Here is a 15533-nt window from a genome sequence, read left to right as displayed (position 1 = left end):
AGTGCCTTGGGCATCATTTTACTCAGCCTTCTCATTTTACAGAAGAGGAAACAGGTCCAAGAAGGTTGAGTCACTTTCCAACTTGTGAAATGTTACTAATTTTTATTGCATGTCACTCAGGTGAAAAGATGTTGGGGACAGGAATGCAAAACTAACCATCAACAAATGTAGTCATTCTAAGGAGGCATAATTAGTTTGAAACAGTAGTTATTTGGACATTCTTTACCTGGTAATTAGGCAGGTTGAAGAGGAGGGGTGTGTATGTATGTGTATGTGTGTGTAATGCAACATTTTAGAAATGCAGAGAAATTCATGGTAAATATTTTGAGCATATGCTTCCTTAAACTACATGTTGGCAAAATGCCGACATCATAATTTTCATTTTACGTGTAAATATCCCATGTTAAAGTATATATATTTGTTATTATTTGAATGCTCTGTATGTGGGCGAAATGAATTTTGTGGGAGTGTATTTTTTGTTACATGTCACTGCAATATTTGTTAATAGATATAATTCAGTGGATTTGAAAATTTAAAATAGTGAGCTCTTAAATTGAACAAGATTATGCAATCTTAGAGCGTTATATATTTTCATGACCTATAAAAAAAGTAAATTTGGGATAGTCTTAATTTTGAAGACTTGCATGACATAAGGTTGTACTGAGAAAAGTGTGATAGATATTATGGCACACTCATGGAATTTGAGAACTGAAGGAGACCTAATCCAACCTCTTCATTTTATAGATAAGGGCACTGAAGTCCAGACTGATGAAATAACTGTCCAAGATTCCACAGCTGGCTGACATCAGAGCCAGGATTAGACGCCAGTTCTCCTCACCCCCTAAAGCCTATCCCCTTGTTGAGTGTTTTTTCTGTTTTGCTTACCAATGTCTCATGGCAAATGTTTACTCAGTACCTATTACACACAAGACACAGTGTTAGGCTCTACAGGGCATTAACAAAATGAATAAAAGAAAATACATCATTGGAGTTTATGAGTCAAAATACCCAAGTTTTTCACTTCTTTTCTTTGTTTCTGAGATCTGAAATAGAAATGGTCTGGTCTTGTGGTAGGTGAAAACAATTGTGCCATTTCCAATGAAATCCTCATGATTTCTTTTAGGTGGTTGTGATGCTGTCAACTGTCGAAGGGGGAACATGGGATTCTGAACTCAGAACTTGGCAGATACAGTAAGTGAACAAGGCATATTCATTTGACCATCTTTCCACTAAAAAAATGTTTTATTGATGCCTTTAGTTTTTTAATAATCAGCAAATTCCAAATATGTCCTCCTCCGTCCTGTACCCAGTTAGCCTTCTCTTATAGCAGAGGGGGAAAATTAAAGCAAACCATTGGCACATTGATTACTCTTTTGAAACATTGGTATTTAAAGTATTTGCATTATTGGAAAGGTGATGTTATTTTATGCTTTATAAATTAATAAAAGTAATTCTATTTGAATGAATGGTTAGTGCTGAATACTTCTTTGTGACTTAATTTGATTTGTAAGACCACTTGACCTATTTTGGTGTAATTTTTTAAAAAATGTGTTTGCAAGACATATATTCCTCTGTTAGAGTGTTTTGAAACATGCCTGATATGTAGTGCTGTCTTTGTGTGAGGTACTTCATTATGTGTGCCCCAGTGGTGAAGTTTCCTAAGGGCGAATTTAATTAAACTGTGGAATAACCTTCTTGGGAAAGTAGGAGGGTCTAGTTATTTAACATATCCTGGAAGAAAGCACAATGAAGAAACCATTTTGTAGGGGCAAGGAAGAAATCTTGTATAACGGAAAAAGATGAGTGGGATTTGCCCACAAAATTCAGGTTGTTTTTTAAAAAAATCTTTGAATTGTTGACACTTGCTACTGAAAGTCTAGGGTCTGCAGGTTGTATTCCAATAGCAGTGTTTATGCAGAGCTTTTTATGAATCTAAATTTATTACCACAAGGTAGTGTTCATATTTTTATCTGCAATTATATACAATTTTTGCTGAACTCTTCTAAAATTTTAATATCCAGGTTGAGTAATATCCAACATGTAAACATATGTACATGTATATATCTGTTTATATACACATATATGTATGTATGTATTGTGTGTATCTTATGCTGTTCACTACATGCTTATGTAGTCCTTCTTGGCCAGCTCTGAAATTGCATCCCCCAAAGGATTAAAATTCAGTCACTGTTCTGAGCACATGGTGTCAACTGTGACCTGGGTGTGTGCCAATTAGTTACAGCACCTGCGCCTAATTATGGAGTCTTGTTGAAGCAGCCCTGGAAAACGGAGGAGGAGTTGCCTTTCAGCTGTGGCCATACATATGTGACTGCAGAACTGCCCTGCCAAACTTCTGCTCCTTTTTCTGACTGACAAGAAAACTAAAAATGAGATTCTAGCTAGCTGGCTATGACTACAGGACAGAAGGGAAAGTAATTTGGGTATGAGAGAAGAAAAAAAGAAAAAAATGTTAAAAACAACCTCAAAACCAGACATACACAGAAAAGCACTGGACAACAGTGACAGTCCTATGATGTCCTTGGATGTAAGATCTTTTAAGATAGGTTGCTTATTTGAGTAGAAAAGATTTTCACATTTTTTTGGGGGGAAGGTAGTGGTTCAGATTTGGGCTTAGGATGATGTAGCCGTTAGAGTGCTGGACTTTGAGGAAAACTCACATTCATATCCTGCCTCTGAAACTTCCTTTACTCTGGAACTATGGGCAAGTCACCTAAAATCTCTGAGTCTTCATTTTTCATCTATAAGAGATCAATAATAATACCCATCATATCTACAGGGATGTTGTAAGGCTCAGACTAGGTAATGTATGCAAAGCACATTATAACCTTTAAGGACCATGTAAATGCCAGTGATTATTACCATTATAGTTATTTTTATAGGCTCTTTTGGGCCTTTGATATCTTTTGGTTGTGATATTTATTATGAGCTTCTTGAAGGCAGGACTCTCTTTTGCCTCTTTTTGTATCCTGAGTGCTTAGAAAAGTACCTGGCACATAGTAGGTGTTTAATAAATGTTTATTGATTTAAATGTATAGGGATTCAAGTTGTATTCACTTGAAGTTCACCTGAACTGCAGAGTTACACAGGAGGAGGTGTTCAGGTCTGACTTGGAAATATGAGACATAATATCCCACTGGGGAGCTATATGCCAATTACCCTAAGTTGGGTCAATGGAAATACAATTCCTAAAGGGAGCTAGGTGTTTTGGCTTCTGGAGGAAAAAAAAACCTATAGGCTAGGTTTTGTCTATTTGTTTATTACAGGTCTCCTAAAGTTGTAGGGATTAAGGATTCCCTAGAGTAATTACTTTGGAGAAAAACAAGGGAAAAAGTAAGCAAATCAGGCGGGGCTTTTGTGTTTCTTTTATTTATTGTTTTAAGACAACTTCATGCATTTGGCCTCGATGCAGGTTAGTGATCAAGATTCTTCCAGGAGACTGAACTAATTGCAGTGGACAAATTTTTTTTTAACATCCTGAATGTCTTGTTTCAGAAAAGATAAAAATCTGAAATTTATTTAAATGCTCTCAGTCACTGAACAGCCACCTCTCTCTCTATAGCTGTTGCCTTTTACTAAGCTGGGCGGCACCTGATGAAGACATTTGAGTAGTAGTATAAAAACCCTGCTATTACTTGTTCAGATGTTCTTTACCCAAATATACTAATGGTGTTTTGTTTCAGTGGTGGAGTTAGAGATAGGAGACAATGAAATGGTTTAAATTTTTTTCTGGTTCTCTCCATGACTCCTTATATATTTTAGACAACCGTGAGGTTGCTTTGTAAAAGTAATGAAGCTACAGGAGTTATATGACTTTAATTACAAAAGTCTCTTTACCGAAGTAAAGGGAAACCTAAATAATTGGAGAGATATTAATTAACCGTTCATGGTAGGCTGTGCCAATATAATAAAAATGACAGTACTACCTAAAAGTAATGAAGGTAGCTTTTACAGAACCAATCAGCAAATACACTTTTAAATAAGTGCTGTCCTTAAGAGCCATCTCCTTGGGAGGTTGTGAACTTATTCAAACCATTGCTTACAACCTTTTTGGAAAGCCTCTTTGGGAATTGCTGTCAGAGTCAATTTACAAGCTATAGAAGAAAATATCTTTCATTACTTTGGCTCTATTTCTGACCCAGGCAAGTTAGACCAGTTTGATTTTCTGTATTGTTTTCTTGATGCAAAATAGATTTTGACTTTTTTTTTCAGAAGAATGAAATGTTTCATTGATGTTTCTTTTTGACATCACTGTCACTTTGCAAGGATTCCCTCCCTGACCTCCCCCCCCAACATCTATAGCTCCTCCCTTATAACAAATAAATCCTTTCAAACAAAGCATGTCAGTTCGTTGGCTGTGCCTGAAGATATAGGGACTTAGGATTCATCAAAAATTAATCTCAACCTCAAATGACCAAGATTTGTCCCCACTGAAGATATTCAGAAGAATTTGCTAAAATCTTCTGAAGGCATTTGTCAATATTACCATTCCTGGAAGGAAAGATCATGAGAACCAGTCACCCTATGGCTGCATTCTCCATCCCTCTGACTTCTCAGTCCAGAACCCCTTGGTTCCTGCCAGAACCCAGAACCACCCCTTCCTTCCTGCCATTCCCTTAGATGTGTTATCTTCCTTTAGTACATACTTAGTAAAAGCTTTTTTAATTCATTCATTCCCACAGAGAAAATCCAGAATTGTTCTGACCCCAGGCAGCATCATCAAAGTAAGTATTTGGCTTTCCAAGATGATTGCTTGGAAGGAAACAACATTTATTTGGATTTATACATTTTGATGTGTTTATTTAAAAAAATATAGTCATCACCCATGCCATTTATTCTTAACCTTTCAGTGTCTGTTTCCACAGTGTAAAATAGGGTAATACTGATTGACACCTACCTGCATCCACAAGTATACATTTAAAAAATGACTAATGGGTGTGAAGTGGTTAAGAATTATAATTAAAATTCTAAGTACTAATTTTAGTTTTTAAAGCCCTATAATCTAATATGTTGGAGGGTGTTGAAATAGGAATTGCTAGATAGTGAAACATAACAGTTAACTGCTATTAACTACTCATAATTAAAATGTAGTACCATATGATCTTGAGCAAGTAACTTCCTTTGTTTGAGTTTTAGTCTGTAAGACTTAGGGGTTGAACTAAGTTGCCTCCAGAGCGTCTTTCAGCTCTAAATCTATGATACTGTCAATATTCACTACACAAAAAGCTGCATCACCACCTGCCTGTACTACCACAGTAGCTTCCTAATAGCTCTTTGTGCTTTTAACCCACTAATCCATTTTCCATACCATTATCAGAATAGTCTTCCTTATCCATAGGTTGGGTCATGCCACTTCTTTGCTCAGAAATCTTCTATAGCTCTGTATTCTCCCACCTAGATAAAAATACGTACTCCTTTGCCTGACATTTAGGGCTCCTCTTTTCTGCCCTGAAATTTGATGCTACTCTACCTTTCTAGCTGTACCTCATTTCATTTAGATCTACTTGTTCTTCAAGCCAAATTGGATCACTCACTCTTCTCTGAATATATTTTGATTCTCCCCCACCCCCACCCCATGCCTTTGCTTATGTTTTTGCCTGTGTTTAGAAGGTCTATTTTTCTCCATTTATTCAATTCCTATTACTCCTTTAAGCCCCAACCTGAATGCTATCCATGAAGCCTTCCTTCCCTGAACACCTCTACAACATCTCTGTTGATCATGAGACTATGCTTGGGCCTCACGTAGCCCTTTGTTTTTGCAAGGTAATAGTAGAGGTTACATTTAACTTTATTTGGGGCTTATTTCTCCACTAGATAGTAAGCTCTATGAGGGCAAGGGCCACAACTTGTAGAGAAATTATTTCTTTCCTCAGTGTAAGCAGGTGCTTAATAAATATTTACGGATTATTGACACTTTGTTCTTGAGACCCATGCTCCAACAGAGAGGAGAACACTTATGTGGAAGAGCAGTCAGGTTTAAAAGGAATAGTATGAAGATCAAACAAAGAAGGGTAGATTGCCACAGGGCTTTTTCTTTTTGGTGAGGGGACATATTTTGACTTCCCTCCATGTCTCAGAGCCCTTAACACATATCATAATATTCTCTAGTGAACATATTCACATTATCATGAAGGCAGATTTTTGTTAAGCCTTTGTTATAGGCAGAATCTTTTCTTTTGTGCTTTGTGGGATCCTGTGGTGGAAACCCTGTGCTTCCTTGCCTTCAGTGCCAAGGTGTACATCAGTAGATAGGGCTTTTTGGCTAGAGCTGATAGCAGCTTTTCTTTATCTTCTTAACTTTGTGTCTCAAAGACATGACTTGAACTTGGGTCTTTGAAACTCCAAAATTAATACTCTAGCCCTCTGCCTGTTATGAAACAGTGCCTCTTATAAGTTGTGCTTATGACATTTTTGAAATTAACTAACTTTTCATTCTTCCTTTGAGTGTCTCAAAGTGTTTTAAACCAAAAAGTATTATGAGAAAGCTTAAGCCTTCAAATAAAAACAACATTCATAGTAACACAACCTGCATCCCCTTAATAGATTTGGTAAGCTATGTTGGTTTCTCTTCTTTTTATTGAGTTCATGTTTGTGTATTTAAGCAGACCTGTCTTGGCTTCCTGAGCCTCTCCAAAACTTTGACTCAGTAATCATCTGATCAGTCTTACTAGGAATAAGACCTGATGGGACAGATCTAAGAGCAGTGAGTGGAAGTGGCAGAGGCAAATTTGGATGCCACAAAAAGAAAAAAAACCCCAACCAAAAAACCTCTCATCAATTTGAGCTGTCCAAAAATGGGATAGGCTGTTTTGGGAGGTAGTAGTTCCACCCTTATTGGAGTTTGTTAAGCAAAAGCTGGACAACTATCTGTGGGATATTTTATAGTGAGGGATTCTGTTTTTGGATATGAATAAGATTAATAAGTCACTGAGGTCCCTTCCAACACTAAAATTCTGTGACTCCTAAAAGTGTTGAACTTCTATCTCCTCTAGAATAAGGAAGTAGAGGTATAGTATATGTTGAGGGGTGACATACTGTTCTTAATTGATAGTCTGACAAGATCTTAATTACATTAGAATCCATCTCCATGATTAATGAGAATTCTGTTCTCCACTTCTCAAGTTTGTATGCATCTTCATTTGGTTGTTTGCAGCAGTGACATCATTAGTCAATAGTGCAGGGAGTTGCAAAACTTGAAAACTGCTTCAGCAGTTGCTGATGTCATCAAGTATTCCAACAAGAAACACAGATCCTAGGGGCCCTGTTTTGCAGTTTTGGCAGGTGAAAGCCTTTTGTTTCAACCTGAAAAGAAATAAAATGACATGTGTATCTAATTAAGTTGGAATTTACTATACTTGAATAAATCATGGCTTATTACTAACTGGGTCATATCCTTATGCTCCATGCTGATCTGGTAGCTCCCAGTAGACATCACTCCTTCCAGAAATCTGACTTCATACATTTTCTCCTGGCATTTTATTTATTTTTGCACAGTTTATGCATATTTTCCCAAGAACTTTATCTCCTTTGGACTTTGTGCTTTTTGGTTGCTAGTTACATTCAAAGAGTTAAAAACACTATTGTCATTTTTAAAAAGGAAGCAGCCCTGCTATTTAACTAGCATCCCAGAGGGGGTGGACTAGCTTAATGCTGAAGGTACCTTTCAACTGTAAAATCAGTGACTCTTTTATTCTATGTGGGAGAGATAAGATGGTGTTAGGACTATGTTCAATTGATCAATTATTAAGAATTAATTAAATCCCTACTATGTCCCAGGCACTGTCTTAGGTACTGAGGATTTAAAAGTATAAGCTCCCTCAAAGAATTTACATTTTATCAAAAAGGAGAGAGGATAATAATATTCTCTGGTCTTAGTTAAATTAAAAGTTTCAAGATGATGTTTTCAGCCATATCTTTGCAAAGAGTTGTAGGGAGGAAGGAGCAAGAAAGTGCAGAATTCTAAAACTTGTACATTTAGAATTGCTCAAAGTTTATTCTGTTTTGTGCAAGTAGTAGAAATGTTGTTTACGCTATTTTGTTGGAGTAACTAAGAGTATTTAGTAACTATTGTATGCTTAATACAATTGCAGATGGAGTCTGTGAAGGATATAAGAGAAATACAGAATATGGCTTATATATACATCTCTTAAGGATCTTACAAATCAGGCTAAGAGACAAGAAATGATGAAAGACTAGTTCTTCCATGCCATAAAGTATGGCTCTAGCTCTATTCCACTTAAGTGCTGGCTATGTGCAAGACAGACAAAAGTAAGTACCAAAGGAATTGAAGAAGAGAGATCACTGTGGTAGAATTATTGGGAAAACCTTCATTAAGAAACTTGGATTGGTTGTGTAAGATAGGTTGGATTTGTAGAGTTGGAGGAGAAAAGGGAACAATGTTTTAGGGAGGGAAGAAAGCTTGAACCAATATATGGTAGAGTTGGGAATGATTACATTATTTGTGCAGAGCCTCGTTGGCCTGATTGGAAGGGAAGGTACATTTTGGGAAGAAGTAGGAGATAAAATTGGACAGAAGATGAAACTAGTTTATGGGAGGTTTTGAACACTTACAAGATTGGGGAGTTCTAAGTTTATCTGACAGGCAGTTGGAAGTAATTGTGGGCTCTTGAATAAGGGGGTAACCTGTTGAGAGTGATTGTTTAAAAAGATAAATCAAGAAATGATATGCAGGTTAGATTGGGGGTAGGAGGTGGGAACAGTGGTAACAGAGACTCTGAATGATAAAGAGTAAAGGTATCTGTAGCTAGAAGGAGCTTTAGAGATTTTACAATCCAATCCCCTCATTTCATAGATGAGGAAATTGATTTCCACAGAGATTTAATGACTTGGCTAAATATGCAACCTACACACATAAGTTAGTGAGAATCTGCTGTAGTAGTGTCAAAGAAGATAAAGACTAAAAAAATAGTCATCCAATTTAACAAAGAATTTATTAAACACTTACTGTGTTCAAGACATAATTCTTGTTTTTACAGAAGAACTCTACAGTCTCAACCATCAAGCTCGTAGGCAGGGCATAAGACATTTACACAGATAAGTATTAGACAAGTTAGAGTTTAGTAGAAGTAGTTGAGTGATTCAGGTGAAGTACTTCAGGGAAATTTGGAGGGGGAGAGAGAGAGAGAGAGAGAGAGAGAGAGAGAGAGAGAGAGAGAGGGGGGAGAGAGAGAGAGAGAGAGAGAGAGAGAGAGAGGAGAGAGAGAGAGAGAGAGAGAGAGAGAGAGAAGAGAGAGAGAGAGAGAGAGAGAAGAAAGAAAAAGAGAGAAAGAAAACACTTTCAGCTGGGAGGAATCCAGGAAGAGTTCCTGGAACAGTTGGCAACTGAGATGAACCTGTAAAGAATAAAGGGGTTTTAAGAGGTGGAGATAACTAGGGACTATATTGTGTGTATATACAAATATAGGGGGCCACTGAAGGATGTTTTTTAAATGTAATGAATACCTAGTAGTTTGGTTTAGTTAAGAAAGGGGAATAATGTGAAAGAAGGTTGGAGTTAAATTGTTGAGGACTTTAAATGCCACATAGAAGAGTTTGTATTTTGTTTGGTAAACACCTAAAGTTTTTGAGCAGGGGAGAATTATGACCAGACATGTGCCCTAGAAAGATCATTTTGGGAGCTGTGTGAAGGATGGATTGGATGGAAGTTGAGGGGGAGCCTAAAGGCAGGGAAACGGGTTGGGAGGCCATTATCGCAGTCCATGTGTAAAGTAATGAGAACCTGAACTAGGGTGGTGTCAGCATGAGGGGAACAAACAAGATAGGCTCAAGAGAAATTGCAGGGGCTTCTCAATTTAATTTCATGCACTAAAAGTCTGGATGAACATAGAAGATACACTGCAAGAGCAAGCATGACTTGATTAAATTACCAGGAACTGGCTAGAATTTATGATTTACTGGAAACCTGGTTTATCAGTCACATTAATGTGAGAGATGTGGTGAAGGTAGATAGGACAGGAGTGGGAAACTAATTAGATGTTGGCAGTTTGGGAGGGAATGTATGGGGCAGGTGTGGGATAGAGGAATGGGTTAAAGGTGAATGAGGTTTCAAACTCTGGTGTCTGAGATGGTGGTGGTGACATGAGCCAAAATAGATGAAGTAAGTGAGGAGGGGCAGGGGTAGAATATGCTGAGTTAGTTTCTAAATGTTTAGTTTGAGGTGTTGGCAAGGGACATTGAGATAAACATATCTAGCAAGTACTGGAGATCTAGCACTCTAGCTTGGTGGGTAGAGATTGGGGCAGTAAGTTTGGAATATCTCCATTGAGGTGCTAACTGAACCCTCAGAAGAGAATAAGATCACCAACAGAGAAAAATATAAAGAGTGAGAAAAGGAAGATGAACAAGTGAAAGGGAGCAGAAAGGAAAGGTCAGACAGGAAGAGAACCAGGAGACAGTAGTGTTATCGAAGCCCAGGGGAGAAGAGAGTATCTGGGAGAAAGGGGTATTAATAATGTTACATGCTACAAGAAATGTCATGGAAAATCAGAACTGAAAAAAAGTGTCATCTAACGATCAAGAAATAACTGGTGACCTTTGAGAGCACTTTCAATACAGTTGAGGGGAAGGGCTGAAACTAGGCTGCAAGGTGTTGAAGGTGCTGAGAATTTTCTATACAGAAAGTATAAGCTACTTCTGCTAAGAGTTCAATATTAGAAGAGAAGAAACATAAGATGAAAGCTTAAGGGGATTGCGGGGTGGAGGGAAGAGGTGTTTTGTTTCGTTTTTGTTTTTAGAGGAGGAGGGGACCTGGTCGTGTTTGCAGGATATTAGAGAAGATAGGGATATTTCAAAGGATGACCTTTAAGGAGCTCAGCTTACTTTAAACCGCTAAGACAAGATGAATTAATTACATTTGAGGGTATTGAAAGAATTTGATGTCATGATTTTGGAAAATTTGTATTCTGTAATGATCATGCAAAACTGAAGGGGTGACAGCAGGTTGAAGATCGGCAAGTATTTTCCTGAGCAAAAAAACCACTTAGTATTCTTTAAAGAATCATAGAGAACTGAGGAGGTGACAGAAGATAGAAGGTGGGCAGATATTGTCCAGATTTTCAAAAACTGGAAGAATGTAGATTTTGGAATCTGTACACTGACGAGCTTAATTCCAGTTTGTGGTAGAATTCTAGAACAGATTAATAAACATATGATTTGTTAATAGTAATAATTATCAGGATTCACCACCAATAAGCAATATTAAATTAATGTTTCCTTTTTTGATAGATTTACTTAGAATATTACATCAGGGAATTCCATATATAGTTTATGTTGACATAATCTTTCATAATTAACATGGAGAAATATGGGTTGGATACATGTATAGTTAGGTGGAGTCATTGATGGTTGAACTGTCTTAGTCAAAAAGTGTTGATTAATGAATTATTGTCAACATAGAGGGAAGTCTGGTGGTTTTAAGAGCTCTGTGCTTGTCCCTGTCCTATTTACTGTTTTTATTAATAACTTGTATGAAGGTATAGAAGGTAAAAGAACTAACCTATTGATGATAGAATAAGATTTTAAAAGATCCAAACAAGCTGTATTGGAATGGCTGAAACCAACAAGATAAAATTTAATAGGAATAAGTATAAAATCTTCCATTCAGATTACATCAAGAAACAGGGATTTTGTTAATTGGAAATTTCTTTCATCAAAACAAATAACAGCCTGTCAAAATATAGTAGATAGAGAGTTGATACTTAATAAGTGCTTGTTCATAGATGGATAGATATTAAGGAGTTGTCTGAGGCTAAGAGAGATTTAATTACTTTCTCATGGTCTCTCAGTAAGTGTCAGAAGTGTGATTTGAACCTGTGTCCTCCAGACTCCAAGTCCAACAGTCTATCCATTATGAAATGATGCCTCTTTCCACTTAGGTTAAAAAGAAAAAAATAATTAAACTACAGAAGTTCCTTAATTGCATGAAATTGTGTGAATTTAAATTACATGAAAAAGACTCAAGGATTTTAATTGATTGCAGGTTTATTATGAGTCAACGATGTAATGTAGTTGCCTCCCCCCCAAAAAAAACAAAAGACAAAACACTAATGCATTATTTTGCTGCATTCACAGAAGTACGGTGTCTTGATAAACGGAGGCAATGATCCTTTTGTACTTTTCACTGGCCATCTGGAGGATTGTGTCCAATTCTGGGTGCCAGATTACCTGCAGTACCTACCTCATAGGGTTGTTGTGAAGATCAAATAAAGTTACATATATGTCACCCTGTAAATCTTAAAAGTGCTATGTAATTGTAACTTATGTGTTGAATAATTTTTAAAATATCAAAATGTTTAATTACATTAATAACATTATACATTATATTATGATGCTACAGAATATAAACCATTATTAAAGTCTGTGAGGTAATAGATTCCGCTTTACTGGAGGTGATCATATACACAGTGGCTGACTCATCTGCCAAGGATTTTGTAGAGATTTGAGAGTTTGGACTAGATGACCCTCGAGGTTTTTTGTTTTACTCCTGACATTCTGTAAAGAATCAATAGGCTATGGGAATAAGATTGGATGGTGCAGATAAAAAGGAGAAGTCAGTAATTACAGTTGACTGTATTCAAACACTAAATGTTTGGCTGTGGGTTTTTTGTGGGGTTTTTTTCCTCATTTTCTCCTTGCCTTTGAACATTATAAGTTAATGAGTTCATTTGTCTCTGGAGCAACTTTATTTGTAAGCTGTCCAGATAAATGACTTGGCCAAGTTAACTGACTTTGCCTTTGATCTGACAGGGGTGAAATTAAACTGCAGATTTTCAGATAAGTAAATGCTGGGGCTTCCTCTCCTGGAAGGATGTGTAGTGATGAATGATCAACTCTAGTCTTTTCATCTGGTCCTGCAGATGTTTTCAAGGTGGTAATGGCTTTCTGCAGCTTCACAGTACAGTGATTCTTTGTTCTCTCACTTCCCAAATATTTGCTCCATGTCCATCACTTTTGAATGTTCTTATTTGGATTAATTAAAATAGTACTTGAAAGTAGGAAGTATGTGGGGGTGGGGTAGAGAATGGAGTTTGAAAGATCTACTTTCTGCTTCCCTTTTGAACCGTGAATTGTGTAATCCTATTTGGATGCTTTTAGCTTAAAAAGGAATTTTTTTTCCAATGAGAAGCTGAGACAAATAGTTATGTGTGCTTTTTTTTCCTTTTCCTTTCAAGCTTGACTTTCCTTCTCTCAGTTTCTTGATTATGGTGATCTCTTCTGAAATGCTTTAAGAACAATTCCCCTTGTATTACTTTGCAGTTTCTTCTCAGCTGACTTTGTTACTCATCCCGAATTATCTATGGAAATGGAGCATGAAGGGCAGCATGCATAATTGAAATCCTCTAATTATTTAAAAAAGGGGGGGACTCATTTTAGAACTCAATATTTCCTTATTTCTCCTTTACCCAAATCTTTATCAGGGCATCTAGCAAGTTGCATAATTGGTTGATTAGGTTTTCTACACCTACTTTAATCACTTGCCTACCCTTCGGTGAAGATGCTAATGAGGAGGGAAATGACCAAAAGGCTGGCAGCTGGCCAGAGCAGAAATAAACAGAGGGCCTAAATAATTCACAAACAGGATTAAACATCTTCAGCATCTTAGACTTGATTTTATCACCTTTAAAGAACAGGTGCTGACGGTCCTTATCTTTTAAAGGAAAATGGCCTGTACAATAGGCACCTGTTCCCCTTACCTTTCTGTTTTTATGGGCCATCTGTAAATACTCTCCAAGTATCAGCTCCCAGATTTAGAAACTTTCACTTTCAGCAATTTGGAATTCAAAGCAATACTAAACATTGTGATATAATGAATGTGAACTGACTGGAAGTCTTGGGACCTTGGTCCTAATTCTAGTTTTACCACTAACTCACTGTAGATATAACTTGGGCAAATCCTTTGACCTTTCTGGGCCTCAGTTTTCCCATCTATAAAATTTGGGGGGTTGGACTTGTTGGCTCTTATACTAATGAGTTTTACCCATCCTCTGAACACCATTTCTGTCCCTCCCAGGAGACAGAAGAAAATAAAATCCAGGGGGCAGCTAGAAGGCGCAGTGGATAGAGCACTGGCCCTAGAGTCAGGACGACCTGAGTTCAAATCTGGCCTCAGACACATAACACTTACTAGCTGTGTGACCCTGGGCAAGTTACTTAACCCCGTTGCCTAGCCAAAAAAAAAATAAAATAAAATCCAATATCTAATTGCTATTAACTCCATCACTGAGATAACAGGGACTGGATTTTTTTTCCCCTTTCTTTGTATCCCCAGCTTTTAGCATAGTGCCTGGCATATTGTAGGTGCTTAGTAATAGCTCTTGACTTGTCCTCCCTTACATTTAATATGTTCCAGTAATCATAACATCTTTATTTTTTGAATAGAATATTTAATATCTATTTAATTTTTTAAATCTACATTATACATGTTAATCTTAATGAAAGTATATTATATGTGGATTGGGAGGCTTCTATTCAGAAATGAAGGTGTTGTGAAAATAAAAGGTGAGTGAAAATGTTGAAAATATTTTTTGATCTTTTAACTAAATCCATTTTTCACCAAAACCGTCTAGGCATGCATTTTTTGCACATATATATAAACAAGAATAAAATAGACTAATTCTAAAAGGTTCACAAATCCTGGCAACAGAAAGGAAGAATAACAGTTGTTATTGTAATTTGCTGACTATTAATTAATATCTAATAAGGCAAATTATTTTTTCTCCTTTTATGGAATTAGGATTGATATGCTGCAGATTAGTTACAATTAAAAAAAAGTCCCTCTTCCTACTTTCATCCCTACCAGCAGTTTGTAGGGTTAAGACAACTTGATGTACTCTTGGGGATCTCATATCCTGTTTTTCTCTGTGACCTTGTAACAGAGCCTGGTCTATCTAAAGAAATGTCACTATGAGTATGGGAGTAGCCTGGTAGTAGACATGCCTCTGTGTGTGTGTGTGTGTGTGTGTGTGTGTGTGTGTGTGTGTATGTGTGTGTGTGTGTGTGTGTGTGTGTAAGTAAGTAAGTAAAATCAAAATAAGGTGAAATGTCCATATCTAGAAGGAGCTTAATCTTTATGACTTTGATTTTGGTTATCTAAATTGTTTCAGACTGTAGGCAGATATGAAACTTTTTATAACTTGTGTTAAGAAAGTGAGATCTTAATATCGTAGATATTAGTCTGGATTCAGAGGTTAGAAGTCACCTGATCAATTTCCTTAATTTACACTGAGGAATCTCAGATAGAGAGGTTGCAACCTGCCTGTATTTCAAACATTCTAGATTGGGCAATTCTGACTTTTTAAGTGCCTTGGACTTCAAAAAAGGGAAAGATCAGTATGGACTAGGAAGTCTTTCCCAACCTCTCAATTCAAATGCCTTCCCTCTGTTAATTATTTCCTATTTATCCTGTATATAGCTTGCTTTGTTTACATTTGTTTGCAGATTGTCTTCCCTATTAGATTGTAAACTCCTTAAGGGCAAAGAGTCTTTTGCCTCTTTTT

General features: G+C 36.8%; 1 protein-coding gene across 2 annotated transcripts in view; it reads left to right on the top strand.

The window, feature by feature from the left end:
- Positions 1-15533, top strand: part of JADE3 (jade family PHD finger 3) — a 201285-nt gene that overhangs the window by 58976 nt on the left and 126776 nt on the right. Inside the window, exons 2-3 of one of the 2 annotated variants that reach the window (XR_013482760.1) lie at positions 1124-1191; positions 4701-4742. The gene's annotated coding sequence lies outside the window, so the exon portion shown is untranslated. The remainder of the gene's footprint in view (positions 1-1123; positions 1192-4700; positions 4743-15533) is intronic. The other variant, XR_013482761.1, reaches the window with a different exon arrangement.

Source organism: Phascolarctos cinereus, unplaced genomic scaffold (genome assembly GCF_003287225.1).
Source record: "Phascolarctos cinereus isolate Bilbo 61053 unplaced genomic scaffold, phaCin_HiC Scaffold_726;HRSCAF=1367, whole genome shotgun sequence".
Lineage (NCBI taxonomy): Eukaryota > Metazoa > Chordata > Mammalia > Diprotodontia > Phascolarctidae > Phascolarctos > Phascolarctos cinereus.
The sequence above is the reverse complement of the archived record's forward strand: the minus strand, read 5'-3'. Positions and strand labels throughout refer to the sequence as shown.